The sequence below is a fragment of the Ursus arctos genome, unplaced genomic scaffold, assembly GCF_023065955.2.
Source record: "Ursus arctos isolate Adak ecotype North America unplaced genomic scaffold, UrsArc2.0 scaffold_25, whole genome shotgun sequence".
NCBI classification, from domain to species: Eukaryota; Metazoa; Chordata; class Mammalia; order Carnivora; family Ursidae; genus Ursus; species Ursus arctos.
The window spans coordinates 39,392,056-39,407,233 of record NW_026622930.1 but is presented as its reverse complement, the minus strand read 5'-3'; the positions used below and the strand labels follow the sequence as shown (position 1 = coordinate 39,407,233).

General features: G+C 42.9%; 1 long non-coding RNA gene across 1 annotated transcript; it reads left to right on the top strand.

Annotated features, from left to right (window-relative positions):
• The first annotated feature begins 946 nt into the window (after positions 1 to 946).
• On the top strand, positions 947 to 4,984 carry LOC130544846 (uncharacterized). The gene is made up of 5 exons (XR_008961498.1): positions 947 to 1,012; positions 1,495 to 1,525; positions 2,420 to 2,496; positions 3,087 to 3,111; positions 4,904 to 4,984. It is a non-coding gene; the product is annotated as an uncharacterized LOC130544846 (long non-coding RNA).
• The last annotated feature ends 10,194 nt before the right edge of the window (positions 4,985 to 15,178 follow it).

Genomic DNA, 15,178 nt, shown 5'->3' with positions numbered 1-15,178 from the left:
TTTTCTTGGGGTGTTGGGAGGGGAGGCTGTAAACTGTGTGGTAGGGGACCTTTTACTCAGAAGCGGTTTTTCCTCCCTGAATTAAGAGTTTTGTAATTGTGCTTCAGGGAATTTGAAAGATCCATCCCCCAGGAAAAGCTCATGCCTTTTCCACGGGTGCACACTGTGCTTCCTTTCCGGGCCTTTGTCTTTCCTGCTGTTTCTCATTTGGTTTTCAATAGTCACCAAGAGAACCGGTGATGACACAGTATGCATATGACCTGACTCTCAGGGTGTGTTCTTTTCTGTAAATGCAGGTGGCCCCAGAACCATGTGGAGGTGGTATGTATTCTGGAATCAGTACCTTGCTGAGGAAAAACTCTAGATGGTAAGGCAGGTTGGGGGGATGTCCTCACTGTCCTCAGTCTGGAGAGCCATCTGATTCCAGGTTCCTGGTAGGACTGAGGCTTGGGAGTGTGGGGAAAAGCAGACTCCAGGTGAGAAACTATGTGCATGTGTCTCCAGTCCTAGGAAACCAATGCATTCCCCCTGGGTGGTGTGTGTGTGTGTGTGTGTGTGTGTGTGTGCATGAGGCTTGGGGGTTAGGTGTCTTGTGTAGTGTGAGTGTGTGTGTGAGAGAGAGAGAGAGCAAGAGAAAGAGAGACAAAGACAGAGAAAGAGAGAGAGAAGACAGAAACATAGAGAGAGAGACAGAGAGAGAGAGAAACGTGTTTCTCCAGGAGATATGTCAGACAGATACTGCATGATGTCACCCTTCTCCAAAGCCGTGTTATCACACTGCGCACTTTAGAGCCTTACTGCAGTGGGTGGCACAGCAGGGGCACTTCAGTCCATGCTTGGAAACCAGCTGGCTCCATACACCCCAGCCTCATGTCCATATCAAGCAACATTCCATGAATATTCTTGAGCAACAAGAGGAATGTGCTGACGGGTACTCTGTGTCCTAGATGCCTTGGAGGAAGCCCTCGATCCCATCAAAGGAGACAGCGCCGGAGGCACACCTCTCGCCATGGTGAGCTAGAAGTTCTTTGTCCGAGGAACAGATGTTGCTTTCTTGGTTTCTTTCCAATCAAATTCAGATGAAAATCAGACAATGTATATTTGAGATTATACATATAGATCTCATACAATTTTCCTTTTTGGGAGAGCATTGAGTGGTTGTCTCTGCCAACCGTTAGCTGATTCGAGAGGACATTTACCATTGGCGACACCAAACATGGTTCTAAACGCTGTGGTAGGATCCTGTCCCTCAGTAACACTTTCTCCTGCTTGGATGAAGCATTTTGTAGTCACCGTCCTGAATGGACTGGACAGACATGTCCCCCAGGAAAAACAACTTCCTAAGGCATCCAGTTCACTTACTTTGGGGTCGTTGGACTCAACCACTGTGTTCCATCTGGGTTCCTAAAGTCATTGAGGGAAATAAAGCTCATTCAGACAGACAGTGTGTAGCATGACCTGAGCCTCACGGTGTCCTCTTTTCTGTACCTGCAGGTGACACCATCAACCACCACCAGCGAGAGCGGTATGTATTCTGGAATCAGCCTCTTCCTGAGATAAAACTCTAGATGTTAATGCAGGTGGGGCATCCTTGCAATCCTCAGTCTGGCGAGCCGCCCTGATGGGGTTGTGGGGGTGTGGGGCACCAGAGATTTCCCAGGTGAAAAAGTGTGTCCATGTGTCTACAGTCCTAGGAAGCCATTGTATTCCCTGTGTGTGGTGTGTGTGTGTGTGTGCATGAGGCTTGGGGTTGGGGTGTCTTTTGTGGCTCTATGTGGTGTGATTGTGAGTGTGTGATTTAGTGTGGGAGACAGGGAGAGACAGACACAGACAGAGAGATGCAGAGAGGGAGAGGGAAAGATGGAAAGAGCGAGAGAGAGATTGCATATGTCTCCAGGAGGTGTATCCCACTGCCACTGCACAATTCCCATTGTCCACATTCTCAAAAAAAAAAAGAAAGAAAGAAAGAAAGAAAGAAAGAAAGAAAGAAAGAAAGAAAAGAAAAGAGAAGAAAAGACAAGATGAGATAAAGAAATCTCATCACAGCGCACACATTATAGCCCTATTACCGCAGGAGGCCCAGTGGGGCGTTCAGCCCATGCCTGGGAACCAAATGCCTCCATATGCTCTAACCCCATTCATAGTGAGCAATACTCCCCGAGGCATTCTTTTTTTTTCTTTTTTTTTTTATTTATTTGAGAGAGAGTGAGAGCACAAACAGGTGAGAGGGGCAGAGGGAGAGAGAAAAGCAGACGCTTGCTGAGCAGGACGCCCCATCCAGGACTCAATCCCAGGATCCTGCGGTCCTGACTTGAGCTGAAGGCAGATGGTTCACCGACTGAGCCACCCAGGCACCCCTCCCCGCATCTTTCTTGAGCAGCACCACCAATACACTGGCAGGTACTCTGTGTCCTTCTAGACGTGACTGATGATGGCGCTGTCTGGTCATGGCTTTTTCAGAGGATCACAGAGGAGGAGGGCCTGCCTCTTGCCAAGGTGAGCTCGCCTGTCTATCTCCGAGGAACAAATGTTGCTTTCTGGGTTTCTTTCCAATCAAATTCAGATGAAATTCAGACAGTATACTCTGTGTTGGCGAATTGAACATAATACTAAAACAAAAATCATTTACCTAATGTCAACTGCTTGTATATGGAAATGAAATTATTTTTATATACAGATTTTATGTAAAAAGCTATATATACTTTTGAGATTCTACATATGTAATTTCCCTGGTGGGGAGAGCGTTGAGTGGTTTTCTCTGCCAACCGTTAGCTGATTCGAGAGGACGTTTACCATTGGCAACACCAAACATGGTTTTAAACGCTGTGGTAGGATCCTGTCCCTCAGTAACACTTTCTCCTGCTTGGATGAAGCATTTTGTAGTCACCGTCCTGAATGGACTGGACAGACATGTCCCCCAGGAAAAACAACTTCCTAAGGCATCCAGTTCACTTACTTTGGGGTCGTTGGACTCAATCACTGTGTTCCATCTGGGTTCCTAAAGTCATTGAGGGAAATAAAGCTCACACAGACAGACAGTGTAGCATGACCTGAGCCTCACGGTGTCCTCTTTTCTGTACCTGCAGGTGACAGGAGCATCCAGTGAATGCGGTACGTATTCTGGAAACAGCCTCTTCCTGAGACAAAACTCTAGATGTAATACAGGTGGGGCATCCTTGCAATCCTCAGTCTGGCGAGCCGCCCTGATTGGCTTATGGGGGTGTGGGGCACCAGAGATTTCCCAGGTGAAAAAGTGTGTCCATGTGTCTACAGTCCTAGGAAGCCATTGTATTCCCTGTGTGTGGTGTGTGTGTGTGTGTGCATGAGGCTTGGGTTTGGGGTGTCTTTTGTGGCTCTATGTGATATGATTATTTGTGTTTTTGTGTGGGAGACAGGGAGAGTCAGACACAGAGAGATGCAGAGAGGGAGAGGGAAAGATGGAAAGAGCGAGAGAGAGATTGCATATTGCTCCAGGAGGTGTATCCCACTGCCACTGCACAAAGGCCATTGTCTACATTCTCAAAAAAAAAAAAAAAAAAAAAAAAAGAAAGAAAGAAAGAAAGAAAAGAAATTAAAAGAAAAGAAACGAAACGAAAGACGAGATAAAGAAATCTTGTCACAGCGCACACATTATAGCCCTATTACCGTGGGAGGCCAAGCGGTGGCCCTCAGCTCATGCCTGGGAACCAAATGCCTCCATATGCTCTAACCCCATTCATAGTGAGCAATACTCCCCGAGGCATTCTGCTGCAGAGGTGAGGTGAGAGGCACATCCTGGAGCACATTTCTCTCTTCTCCTCACCACATCCCTTATACTGGGAGCAGAGCAAGACCTTCACTTGGCTCCATGGGAGAGAGGCTCATATGCAGCTGCCCGGAGACCCTCCCTGGCTGACGGGAATTCTAGAGGCCTGTGTGAAGGCTGCTGGGCTGGCAGCACACACTGGCTCTCATGGTCCCTCTGAGCTGGTCTCCTGGGACTGACTGGGCCCAGGACAGATGCTCTGGGAAGTGGGGCCAGGGTCTTTGCTCCTGTCAGATCCCACTGACAGCGATGGGCCTGGTCCCCACATCGTGGTCACAGCTCACCCTCGGACCTTCCATCCATCTGCTCGGGGCCTCCCCTAGTCCTTCCATGTCTCAGGGTCTTTGGTGAACACTGCAGGTACTGGTGTTTATGTGGCCACACCAGCTGGATAATGCCCGTCACCCCACTGACAGACTAGGGGAATTCGGACAAGTACCATTACCTCTACTGTCACATTCATCTCCTCTCTGGGCTAGGACACTTACGGGCTGTCATCAATAGGAAGTGTGTCTCAAGTGCCCAAGATGAGCCCAGGCACAGGGCAGTCACTTGATTGCCCAGTTGATGGTCACTCTCATGGCCCAGCATCACCCCAGGCCCGTGGCACCTGCCTCCATGTTAGCTGCATTGGCTCATTGATCAACTGATTGACTAGGGAGCATGTCAGTAAACCCATGATCGTTCCTCCACTGTTCCCATTGCAGAGAACAGTCTTGTTGTTGGAGGTGACAGGAGAAGGGAAATAAGAAATTAATGATTCAGGGAGAGAGGAGGGAGGGTAGCAGGAGGGAGCAGAGGAAGGTAGGAAATCATGGGGACAGAAAGTCATGGGCACCACCGTGGCTGCCTCTTGAAAGAATGGGCTGACAGGCACTGCTTCCTGGTCCCAGTTATGAAATCTGAGGGCTGGGAAGGGCCCAGAGACGCTGGACGCGTTTCTCATCAGTGAGGTAAAGGGATCACGGCCCCATGGGTGGTGAGGTGGGGGGACTGAGGAGCCGAGGGCATCACTGAGTTTTGGGGTCGGGGACATAATCCCCGGGGCAGTGGCCTGAGTCCTCACTTCACCCTGATTGTCCCCTTTCCTTTCCCAAGACCAGGCCATGACAATGCCCACTGTCGTCCGTAAGGAAGATGACTTTGCAGGATGCGAAGACTCGGACCCATAGATCCACCATCCGCATGTAATTTATTTCCTCTTTCATTTTTATACTCTTTTTTTTTGGTAAAGATTTATTTATTTTATTTTGGGAGAGACTGAGATGGCACGAGTGGGGGAGGGACAGAGGAAGAGAGAGGGCGACCCCAAAGCAGAATCCCCACTGAGGGCAGAGCCTGACATGGGACTTGACCCCAGGACCCAGAGATCATGACCTGAGCTGAAATCAGGAGTCACATGCTTACCCGCCTTTGCCACCCAGGCACCCCTCTCCTCTCTCTTATTGAGAAGGTCCTTTTTGTAGCTTTGGCCATGTTCCTCTTTCTTGCTTTTTATGATCCTCCTCCTGCAAGACCTGGGCTCCTCCAGGCACTTGATGTTCTTGGATCTTCAAATCTATCATCTCTCTCTTCAGCCCTGTCATTTTTGGGGCCCAAGGCATGAGATGCACAAATGTTCTATTTCTACCAACTGTCACCAGCTCTCTTGGGAATCCTCTAAACCTAACCCCTCTCCTCTTCCAGAAAAAAATGTCTGATGCTCATGTGTACATTCATCACAATCCGAATTCTTGTTCCCCACGACATCACCAACGATGATTTGGCTTTTCAGGGCCAACTCTAGACAACCTGATTGGAGCAAAATCGTTCATTTGAGAAGCATCATCGGAAAGGTCTTGGGTCAAGACTCCCATTTAATTCTTTTTCTGTTTTGTATCTGCTCAGTTAAAATAATTCTTCTCATTTTCCATAAACCCTTGTTGCCATTCACCCAGAATGACCCCTTTACTCCCGTTTTCTTATTCTAATCATTCTACTAATTATTACCCTTGATAGGTCAGAACATCCCTGACGTCACTCCTGGGTTTCTGACCGCTGGATGTGCCATCCGTCCGCGGACCCCCCATGGTACGTCCCTCCGGGAACTTCTGATTTCATCAAATGAAATGAATCACCAAGGTTGGACATTCCAACTCCTGTGTCAGCTCCAATATATATATATATATATATATATATATATTTAACTGCTAATTATCTCCCCATAGGTTGCTTACGGGCAACTTAAACTCATCAAGTCCAGAACTAAACTGATCTCTGACCTCACCACTTCCTCAGGCCCTCATATACAGCCTGTTTCTTCTACAAGGTTCCCTGGCTTAATAAATGCACGAAGCCTGATCTTTGGAGTCATCCCTACCTTGCTTCTCATATTCAATCACTTCCTGCCAATTCTACCTTCTAAGTAACCTTAATACATCAATTTCCCTCCATCTTTGCCTGAAATAGGCAACAGCCTCTCCTAACTGGTATTCCTGCCCTACACATGCTCCTCTCTAATGCATTATCCATTTCACATCCTGAAGGAGCTTTGAAAAATGGAAATTTGATCATGATGTTCTCTGCCTAAACTTTTAAAAAGTCTGAAATCATTATAGTTAATATCATCACTCGCATTAATTCTGCCCCAAAACAATAACAATGGCAATTGTAACAGCTTTCTAGTTCATCTATTTTGTTTATTTATCAAACTCCTAAGTTCTTTACAGTATTTCATTTACTCTTCCCAGTGACACCACAAAGAAGTTATGATGTTGTTTACAAGAGGGGAAACTGAGATAGAGAGGAGATCAAGCAGCTTTCCCTAGGTTACCTACCCGGAAATTGGAAAGCGGGGATTTGAGCCCAGGTTTGCTTGATTCCAGAGATGGAGTTCTTAACTGGCACTTCATATGACTACAGCTGCTATGATTTGGTCCCTCCTCACTTTTCTAGCGTCATCTCAGGAAATTCTTTCCTAGGTTAATAATCCAGCCATACCAGTCTTCTTCCTGTTCCTCAAACATGTAGTCCTTCCTTTCCAGTTCCTTCTGTCTGGAACGTTCTTTCTCTCCCTGCTTCTCTGAGACAGGTCAGGTATCAGGACTTGCTGATGTTGTATCTCATAGACATCATAAAAAACTCAGGCTCTTTATGCCCTTTGCTGTGTAGTCCACAGCCTCTATTTCATTTTTCTGGGCCATGAAATAACACAAGCAGTACTCGGGCATGCTGCAGAAAATGCTAGCTTGGTTGATTTATTAAATTTCCTAGGTCTGATTTGTCTTACAATGATTTGGGCCATTTGTCCTTGAGATAGTTTGGCACTTTGGGGTCAATGTATTCAATCTGAATTGCAGGAGTGTATGCTTGAGAAACCGTACAGTAGAACATTGGAGGCCAAAGCTGAAAAAAGTATGCTACAGCTTGCTACAAAGAGTCATGTATACATGAGAGCCAGTTCAGCAAATGGAATTTTTGGATAGCCTCCATGGTCATCCCAAGCAGCTAGAATTATTATCCACACACCCTTCTTATGGAAATTGATCCAGCACTTGGATAGACACATACCTCGGGCTCTCAAAATTAGAGATATCTGTGATCATCCATGACTTTTTGGGGAAGACCCTCAATTACCATTCAAATTCAGCATGAAGGATTTTCTTGAAGAATCGGAGAAAGAAGACCTAAATATCACTGTTAAGAAACAGAAAATGGCGGGCAGTGTGGGGCACCTGGGTAGCTCAGTTGTTAAGTATCTGCCTTCAGCTCAGGTCATGATCCCAGCATTCTGGGACTGAGCCCCCCCATCAGGCTCCCTGCTCAGTGGGAAGCCTGCTTTTCCCTCTCCCACTCCCCCTGCTTGTGTTCCCTCTCTTGCTGCCTCTCTCTCTGTCAAAAAAATAAAATCTTTAAAAAAAAAAAGAAAAGAAAAGAAACAGAAAATGGGGGCGCCTGGGTGCCTCAGTTGATTAAGTGTCTAACTCTTGATTACAGTCAGATCATGATCTCAGGGTCATGAGATTGAGCCCCACATCAGGCTCTGTACTGAGTGTGGAGTTTCTTAAGGTTCTCCCTGTCCCTCTCTCTCTGCCCCTGCCCCCGCTCTCTCTCTCTCTCTCTCTCAAAAGTTAGTAAATAAAAATAAACTAAAAAACATTTCTGTTGCTTAGTAGTCTTAACTAATCTAGAAAGGAACAACACTATGAACGGGTATTTGATCTTAGGAACCCACACTCAAATTGCTTCACTGCTTTAAGTAGCAGCATTAACCAAGCCCAATATGTGTTTCAAGTCCAAGAAATAGCAATGCATTTCCAAGATGATATTCTTATACACTTAGTAAATAGAGTGTCAAGCCTCTTGACACCATGGTTAACAATATAAAAATTTTAGTTTTTCCTAAGAGAAAAGCTCTATAAGCTTTATTAATAGAAGTTTCTCTGCTTTCTATCACATAGAAGTAAAGAAATGAACAGAGTATTCTTTTCAATTATTCCTTTTTTAAAAAGAATAAATGCCTAAACCCAAAGGTAGATAGGAAAGACCTCACCATGTGCTCCTGATATTTGTGTTGCATCATGAGGATAGTCTGTCACCTGTCTGTAAAGGAGAAGAGACCTGAGATGTTTCTTATTAACTTCAGAAGTGCTTGAATATTTTATTAGCTTCATTTGAAATTTGAATATTTGAAATGATATACTGCAATCTACAGTATGTTGCAAAAAAGTGTTTAAAAATAATATATTTTAAGTAATAGTGGTGGAATTCACTGAACCAGTGGAAGCTGATCATTTAAAGACTAGTGTCGCTTTGGAGGAAATTTGAGAAAATCTTCAAGTTGGCAATTGAGTTTGTCCCTCACCTACCTGGCAACAGAATTCAGGAAATACAAGATGAACCACACATTTGGCAATAGCTATGAGAATTATCACATCCTTGGTGAGGAAATTTAGAAGTACCATCCATGGAAAGTCTGAGAAAAGCAAAGCTTTCCACCAGGAAACCTCAGTGCTTTAAAGCTCTATGCTATCCCTGGGATGGTTTCAGTTTCAAGTCCCTGCCATTTTCCATTTACAGTGAGAATAGTGCAGTTGCTTTCAGAATTGTCAGCAAACAGAGTCAAAGAGTATTAGATTTCAAACCCAATGGGGGAAACTGGCAAAGTCTATTTTAAACAGTTAACATTACCAGATATTTCATGCACCAAAATATCCAGATGGCAATCCAGCAGGACAGGTCTAAAATTCACTTACACAGAAGTTATCCAATTCAAGTCTTGGAAAAAACTCCAATTTACGCTCTGACAACCTGAGATCCACCCCCAGCTCTGGAAATTTTCTAGCTTTCCCATAGACATAAAGATAATGCATACTTCACAGTGTTGATTTGAAGATCATCTGAAATAATGTGAACATTTTATAAACCATGGAACACTGTGCAAAGTATTCTCTCTATCTCCATTCACTGTTTCTGGATCATATCCTTTCCACCACCTCTAGGTTTTTGTTCTGTGAAGAATTCCTGACACACACGGAGAAGATCTCCGTGGAAAGGTAGAGATGGAGATGGAAGTGATGTGTCTACAAGCCAAGGAACACCAAGGATTGCTGGCAACCACCGGAAGCTGGCAGAGACACATGGAACAGATTTTCCTTCAGAGCTTTCCTTCCTTCCTAAGATTCTCCTTAGGAGAGTCTCCTTAGGAGAAACCATACTGCTGATACCTTGATTTCAGACTTCTGGCTTCCAAAACTATAAAAGTAAATTCCAACTGTTTCAAGCCACCAGATGTGTGGTCATTTATTACAACATCCCTAGAAAATGAATACAGACTTTCATCTGAAAGCTGAACATTCAAATTTCTTAATACTCAGCAATCCCATTCTTTGGAAAACGCCCAAATAAGCTTTTGCACCTGAAAACCTTACTCATAAAATGATGCATTTTATTCACAAAATACTGCAACTTGTTCCACCATTGATTGGATAATGTGATAGAGTCACAAAGTGAAATATTTATACAGCAATGAAAATGAATGAACTACAGTTACATGCAACAACATGGAGAAATCTTAGAAATCTAATGAGCGAAAAAGTCAGTCCTGGAAGACTACATATGGTACAATTTTATTTTTATAGAACAAAATACTAGCAAGATTAAGCAAAATATTAAACATACATATATCTGTGACTAAGCAGTTTCTTTTTTTTTTTTTTTAAAGATTTTATTTATTTATTCAACAGAGAGAGAGACAGCCAGCGAGAGAGGGAACACAAGCAGGGGGAGTGAGAGAGGAAGAAGCAGGCTCATAGCAGAGGAGCCTGATGTGGGGCTCAATCCCATAATGCAGGGATCACGCCCTGAGCCAAAGGCAGACGCTTAACTGCTGTGCCACCCAGGCACCCCGACTAAGCAGTTTCTTAAAAGCTAAATATGTACTTACCATATAATTCAGCAATTTCACTTTTAGGCAGTTATTCCAGAGAAATTTAAAGTTAGGTTCACACTAAACCTGTATACAAATATTCATAGAAGCTTCATTCATAATACACAAAACCCAGAAACAAACCAAATGCCTCCAACAGGTGCATAGTTAAACTGTGGTACATCTATACCATGGAATACTACTTGGCAATAAAAAAAAACTATTAATAAACATAAAAACTTGGATGGATCTCAGATAATTATATCCTGTAACAAAAGCCAATCTCAAAACTTTGCATACTGTATGATTCCATTAATATAACATTCTCAAAATGACAAAAACTAGAGATGGAGAACAGATTACTGGTCACCAATAGTTAGAAGGGAGTAGGCGAAGGAAGGTGACTATGGCTATGAAAGGATGGCCTGAGGACCCTTGTGATGGAACTACTCCATTGCTTGACTGTGGTGGTGGCCACACAAATCTATACATGTGATAAAATTGCATAGAACTAAACATATACATGGACAAATAAGTGCATGTAAAACTAGTGAAATCAGAGAATCAAGTTGATGGATTGTACTAGTGTTTAAAAAAAAAAAGTGACCTCCCACCTCCTATAACTTCAGACTCTCCATTCATTCATTGATTCATATATTCATTCAACAAATATTTGCTGAGTATATTATATATGAGCCATTATGCCATCAAACTAATTAATCGAAGTTGTGAGATATACTACAATGGAAAAATGTCCAATTCCCACAGCATGTAAAACAGTGAGACCTCACCTTGCCATCTGGGTCAGTGAAGGCTTTCCTAAGACAGCATTGCTTAAGGTAAAACTTAATGGATGAGTAAGCAGAAGCTAGCTAAATAGCTAGGATCTTGCCATTGGGAGAAGGAAATGTTTCAGGCAGAGAAAATGTATGTGTTAACTCAACTGTTGCCTTGAGCTGGGAAGCAACATGGCTTAGAGGAACTGAAAGATGTTCAACAAGACTGGAGCAAAGAGATTGGGGGACAGAGATGCAAGATGCAGATGAGTTATTCAGGAGCTTGACAAGAGTGTTGTAGGCAAGTGCATGGGAGGGGGTGGCTGAGGAAGACTGAATAAGAAGGTTCCTGGAGATAAGAGTGTCAAGGAAATAAGACACCAAGGAGTTGTATGGGCCATCAACAGGAACAATGATCATTGTAGGAGTCAGATCAGAGAGGAGATGGATACCAAAGCAGCAGACGGAAAGAAGTTTTAATGGTGGTACCAAGGAGTAGCTGGAGAAGTTTTATCTTACACCCCATAATCTCCATTAACCTCCCAGGGTTACAAATAGTAGTAGTAGTTGTCATCACCGTCATAGTAGTTAGTAGTACTAAAATTATTGATATGGGCAAGAGATCAATTGCTGTGTGGTAGCACAGGAACTTATGTGTCTTAAATGCTAGATCAGATTGATGCCTGGGGAAGGGAGTGAACTTTTTTGATAGAACTCTCCTGTCTCCAGCTTGTCCCTCTGTATTGGATTCTTCCAGTTTACAGGTAAATCCAAATCTTCCTTATTGTAATATCCTCTCTTAACCCTGCATCTATCCCAGCATCTGCTCACTCTTTACAGCTAAACTTACTGAAGAGCTGATGGCCGTGGAATGATAGTGTCAGAGTTGTCCCCGGGAAGAGAAGGACATTGGCTACTAAGGTCACCTCTATCCCTGTCTTTCAGCTCCCACTCCATGGGGGTCCACTGACATGATGGAAGATTCTTTGTATTTTATCCTGGCTTATGAAGAGAGGAAAAAAGTTGAGAAAGACAAAAGCTGCTTCTTGTCATAAAAAAGCAGAGGAGAAACTTTCTGCAGGCATGAAGTTGGGCAGCCGTATCTATCTAGTTACAAAGGTATAGCCACAGGAGAGCACTATTGCTTCTCCACATGACATGAGATAGAGTAATGTAGAGAAAAGATTAAAGCCCAGGCAGATCACTAGGAAACCTGGAGTTGCCTGACAGCCAACAGGAACTTCCTGCAAAGGACTTTGATAGTTGAGGACCATTTCTCTCATAGCACAGCCTTCCGTGGAGAAAAGCACCTGCCAGAAATTCAGGGTATTCTTGACAGGAACCCAAGTGCATAAGCATTTTTCACATTAGAAAAAGAAAAATTCCACAGATCTGTGTATTGGATACAGGGACACCAAATATAACAAAGCATTAAAAGAGAATAGGCAAACAAAATGGCAGTTCTAAAGAGGATGTGGAGTTCCTTGTGGCTGACAGTGAAGGAAGAAAGCAAGCAAACAGCTAAAAGCTGAAGAGTTCAGAATCCAATAAGAGAAAAGAGGCTAGTTATAGATGGTTATTCTGGGGTGAGATCAGAGCTGTGGGGCCTCTCCCACACATCAGCCACAGCATTCTTACTGTTGGGATAGAAGTCTACAGAAAGTCAGACTGTCAATGTCCAATCTTCCTCCAAATTGACTTTCCATTTCCAGAACTTTCTCTACCAGAACTCTCTAATGGCATGCCAAAGGAAAGTATGAATAATTAGAAAGGAAACCAAAGGAGTGGGGGATTCAGATGGCACAGCAAGAAAGAAAAGAAAAGAAAAGAAAAGAAAAGAAAAGAAAAGAAAAGAAAAGAAAAGAAAAGAAAATCAAACCGAGTTGATGCAATAGAACTATCCTTGGATGAATCCCTGCAGGGAGCAGTTGCCACAATTAAAAGACAGTCACAGTGACATTTATAACACATAGAAGTAAGTGACTAGAATTAAGTAGCAGATTACTCTCCCAGATGTTCAGTCTCCCCTGATGAGAATTAAAAGTAACCTGGAGAAACAATTTTAAGAAACTATTCAAGAAACAACAAGCATGAGCAAGGATGTGGAGAAAAAGGAACCCTTGTGCACTGTTAGTGGGAATGCAAACTGGTGCAGCCACTGTGGAAAACAGTACGGAGGGTCCTCAAAAAATTAAAAATAGAACTACCCTGTGATGCAGTAATATTTACTGGGAATACAGTAATACAGTATTTACCCAAAGAATACAAAAACACTAATTTGAAAAGATACATGCACCCTATGTTTATAGCAGCATTATTTAAAATAGCCAAATTATGGAAGCAACCGAAGTGTCCATCCATAGATGAATGGATAAAGAAGATGTAGTATTGGGGTACCTGAGTGGCTCAGTAGGTTAAGCATCCAACTCTTAATATCAGGTCACTTCTTGATCTCAGGATTGTGAGTTCAATCCCCACATTGGGCTCCATGCTGGCTGTGCAGCATATTTAAATAAATTCAAAAAATAAGATGTGGTATATATACAATAGAATATTACTCAGCCATTAAAAAAAAGAATAAAATCTTCCCATTTGCAACAACATGGATGGAGTTAGTATAATGCTAAGTGAAATAAGCTGGTCAGAGAGCGACAACTACTATATGATTTCACTTATATGTGGAATTTAAGAAACGAAGCAAACGAATAAAGGGAAATAAAGAGACAAACCAAAAAACAGACTCTTAACTATAGAGAACAAACTGGTTGCCAGAGGAGGGGTGGGTGGGGGATGGGTGAAATAGGTGATGGGGATTAAGGAGTGCACTTGTCGTGATGAGCACCAGGTAATGTATGGAAGTGTTGAATCACTATATTGTACACCTGAAACTAATACAACACTATGTTAACTATATCGGAATTAAAATTTTAAAGAGAGAGAGCATTCCAATACAGCTTTAAAAAAAGATTATTTACCTTTTCTTAACTTCAGAATTATAAAGTACAAATTCAATCAAAATATGCTATATGAATATTAATGCATGAGCATGAAAAATAATGCAAACTCTAGGCGATTAATGGGAAAGCTTGAGGTTCCCTTTTGTTTGAAACGTGCCTGATTGTATACACTCTGACACATTTTGTTAATATTTTTGGTGTGTGCATTACACACCTTTCTAAATGAAACTATGTGCAATGTTTTGCAGTTTTCTTAATAGACTGATATCTTCATACCACCAGGAGAAACTTCAGATTTCCATTTTTATGAAGTAAGAGACCAAATTAGCATTCTTGTTTTTCAAAAATAATGAGCATGTATGTCAACCAAGTGCGTTGAGGCTTTCATGTTTTATTTGTTTATTTATAGAAAGTATGCTGCATCTCTTTTCAAAACCCAAAGACTAGCCCTTTGGTTTGTAGTTGTGTCTGAATAGATGTTTGTCATGTTTGATCACAAGAGGTCAACGAAGACCAGCACACGCTGTGATAGCTTACTGAGCATCGCCCACTCACGCCGATTCTCCCTCCTCAGCTGACAGCAATATGACCTTTTCTTTCACCTTTGTGATAAAACAGTTGGTGAATCCCCTTGGTACTTACTTGCATCCTCATGATTTTCAGCTCCGAAGCCCTGCATCCCCATGCCTACTCTTTATGATATATTCTCTTATCCATTGCCCTTCCAGGCACCACACCTTTCTGGTTCCCCATCTACTGCTGTAGTTTCTCCTAAATCTGTTCTCTGGACTTATTTCTCCCTCTCAGTTCAACCTTCAAATATTTTTCAGGGTTCCATCCTCAGTTACATTCAACAAGCATTTTTGAGCACCAACTAGTGCACTGGGTGTGATGATCAACGCTGTAGATGCAGAGATGAACAAGACACGCGAAGCATGAGACAGGCATGTCAATAAATACGCATAATCTAATCCATACCTCAGTGCTACAATAAAAATGTGTGCTCACGCACAGGGCCGCAGAGGATAAAGTAGTGAACTCTGTTCTCTTCTCTTTTTACCTGCTCTTCTGTGTATCCTGATTGGGCCCTTTCAATTATAGGAGATAGAAGTTCACACATGTGGATTCAAACGAGGAAGGGCTTATTGTGATGATACACATGGGGTGATAAAGGACAAAGGTATCTTACTGGAACAAAAGAAAAGTGAGTGCTCCATTTCCTCTGCCACATCAC